Consider the following 3,175-nt stretch of genomic DNA (forward strand, 5'->3'; position numbering starts at 1 on the left):
CCACCCCAGGGCCTGGGTCCTGCATGCACGTCGCTTGCAGGGTTTCTCCTATCGCTGCTCCAGATCAGCCCTCACCAGCCAAGACCTTCCTCCCCAGGACGTCTATTTGGAAAGGAATCGTCCTTGGGTACTTCTCACACACACCCAGGTGGCTTTACCAAGTTCTCAAGGGAGCGGCTCGGCAAGGTGGACTTCTGCCACCTGCGGGCCGAGCGTGGGAATTGCAGCGGCGGCCGCTGGCGAATCAGGTTCCCAGCCAAACGGTCCGCCGGTCACTCGGCAGAACCTCGTGGTGCACAGCTTTGCGCCGGGCACCGTGTAGGCGAGGGTGGCCATGGCCTGGCTCTGGCCCCCAGGGTCCGTCAGACGGGGCTGCAGAGGGCAGCATAGTGGTGGTCGGGCTGCCCGTGGTGTCCAGTCCTGCCTCGCCACCTCCCAGCGGGTGAATGAGCTCTCTTGCCTCAGTTTCTCCCTCTGTAGAAGGAGGAAGGTGGAACTGAGGGTCCCGACTTCTCAGGATCGTGGGAATTAAACAGACAAACGTGTCCCCAGGACCGTGTCTGCCTGCCCTGTGCCAGCGTCGGCACGACTGTATTTTTTCTTCCTGTCTGGGCTGTTTTCATGGGCTTTCAGTGATGCCCTGAAAACTTCTGCTGTTAATTCCATCTGGTGTACTTTCCCACTGAAAATACATTTCTGTGAAAATATTATACAATTTGTGAAAGCAAAACAGTGAAAGCAACCCAAATGCCCAGGGATGGGGCCCTGGGTGAATTATTGTCACTCATCCACATGGAGGAGTAGCTGGCAGTCGGGAAGAGGCAGGAGGTCGGTCCCTAGGGGTGGCGCTGGGCGATCACAGAGATCTCTGTGGACAGAGCAAGGGGGAGAGAAGCGCGAAGCGTGCATTACAGCTTGTCCAGGACAGGTGGGGGATAGGAAGGCAGCCAGCCACCCATCTATCATCATAACCCATCTACCAATCAACTGCTCCTTGGGTACTTCTGTCATCTACCCATCGTAATCTATCTGTCATCTACCCATCTTAATCTATTTATCTGTCATCTACCCATCGTAATCTATCAATCAACTATCAACTATCTATGTACCTATCTAGCATAATCCATCTATCAATCAGTAATCATTGAACTATTTATCATCTATCATAATCTATCAACCGCCAACTGTCTATCATCTATCTATCTTCTGTCTATCTATATTTTAAAAATAAGCAACATGAGAATAATCCATAAGAATCGTTGAAGGATACCGATGGGGGGGGACAGGAAGACCTAGGGTGGAAACCCACCATCTTTGGACGTGCCTTGTTTTAAAGGTTTCACTTTGGAACCATGCAAATATTTCACTCACTTACAAAACAAATTAACTTTTAAAAAGCAATCCCTAAAGGTCAAAAATGAAATAGGACAAACCACGTGTATATCCTTTTGGAGGCCTGACTGACCAGAGGGGAGCTATCTCAAGCGACTTTGAAACATGGAAATTGGAAAGTCACTCCCGGGGAAAATACCCGAGGACAAAAAGAGCGATGAGAAAGAGAGAAAAATCTTAGACCTTTCCCGATAGTCATGCTGTGGGTATTATTATTCTGGGAATAATAATAAAGCAAATGAGATATTCAGAGGCTGTTATTACCTGTGTTGTGGAGTTTTTTCGTTTTGAGAGAGTGGAAGTTAAGGAGCTCTGAACTTGAAGGGAATATTAGCTCAGTCGTCAGCAAAACTGATAAAATTAGACCATGTAAACGTGCTGTAAATTGGGCTGGTTATCCATCATTATCTAAGTGCATATTTGCGGGGATTGTTCCTCCAAACAGCAAAGGTCTCTCCTCCCTGCACCTTCTGTCGACTATTTTTATATAGACACAAAATTCCCATTTCTACCAAAATGAGAGGCATTGTATTTATTGCAGCGAACCTTTAGGCCATCCTGGGAACAAAAGGTGAAATAGATCATTCAAAGTTTACTTACAGTCTCTTAAAATGCCAAAGCCCTCCCCGCCCGATCAATTACTTCCGTTCATGATCAGCGATGAGATTATCAAAAGTTTGTATTTTTCACTATTCATTCTAAAGTTCGACAAAACATATTCGCTTTCTGGAATGACATCGCGTTGGAAAGTATTGGAGTGAAATCCCACCTGCCGATCCTGGGAGACTGGTCACGCGGGGTTCCCACGAGTTTACCTGGAGAGGCACCGGCAGTTGTAAAGCTGGAGAGGACTCAGATGAAGGTGACTGCCATCAATGTCATCCTTCGATTATTCTCAAACACACCTCTGCTTTATGGCTATTCATTTCATTTGTAATTTAAAGCTTAAACAAACGGTGCATTTTTAAATGCTCCTTTTTTAATTTGCAGAGAGCAAAGTCAATATTTATTATTAAAGAATGCGGCTGGAATACGAGAACTGTCTAGAGGGAAGCAGAGAAAAGATCAAAGGCGTGACTGCAGAATACATGGCAAAATTAATTGACTTTTCTAAAACTTGATTCTGAAACTGCGTTCCCTCCTAAGGTCTAAAGAACTTTACCCTGTGTGTGTGCACGTGTGTGAACCTGAACCAGGGTCTCCCCACTCGACTGCACCAGACCCCCTCCCCAGGGCACCGTCACCCAGACGTGCCCGCCGCACCCACTGCCCATCACACAGATGACCCCACACTCTACACATGGCATTCGGGGGCCTCTGGGCAAGGGACTGGTGAAGGTAGCCCTACCCACACCCAAAGAACCAGCAGGACCGGCAGAGATTTGAGGAACGTCTCCAGTGTGAGAGGCAGAAAATAATCAGAAAAGGGGAACTCAGAGGAAACAGAGCCAGTCCAGAGAAAACCGCGGGAAACTTAAAACAAGAGACCTGCGCATAGTCTCAGGGGAACAAGATATTTGCACCTATGAAGTTAGAACAAGATGGGGCGGTGGGGAGAAAGATTACTAGAGAACCAGAAAGAGCTCTTAGAAATTGACACACAATCGTAAAACTAAAAAATTGAAAAGCCAAGGAGGTCTACCAGAGATTTCAACAAAAGGCAAAGATGGAAGGAAAAATTAGAGTAGATCAGCAGGAAAGGGCCAACGTCCAACTCACAGGAATTCCAAAAAAAGGAGGAGAGAGAAATGGAGAGATTGGAAAGTTATCAAAGAAAGAACAC

Source organism: Phocoena phocoena, chromosome 4 (assembly GCF_963924675.1).
Source record: "Phocoena phocoena chromosome 4, mPhoPho1.1, whole genome shotgun sequence".
Classification (NCBI taxonomy): Eukaryota; Metazoa; Chordata; class Mammalia; order Artiodactyla; family Phocoenidae; genus Phocoena; species Phocoena phocoena.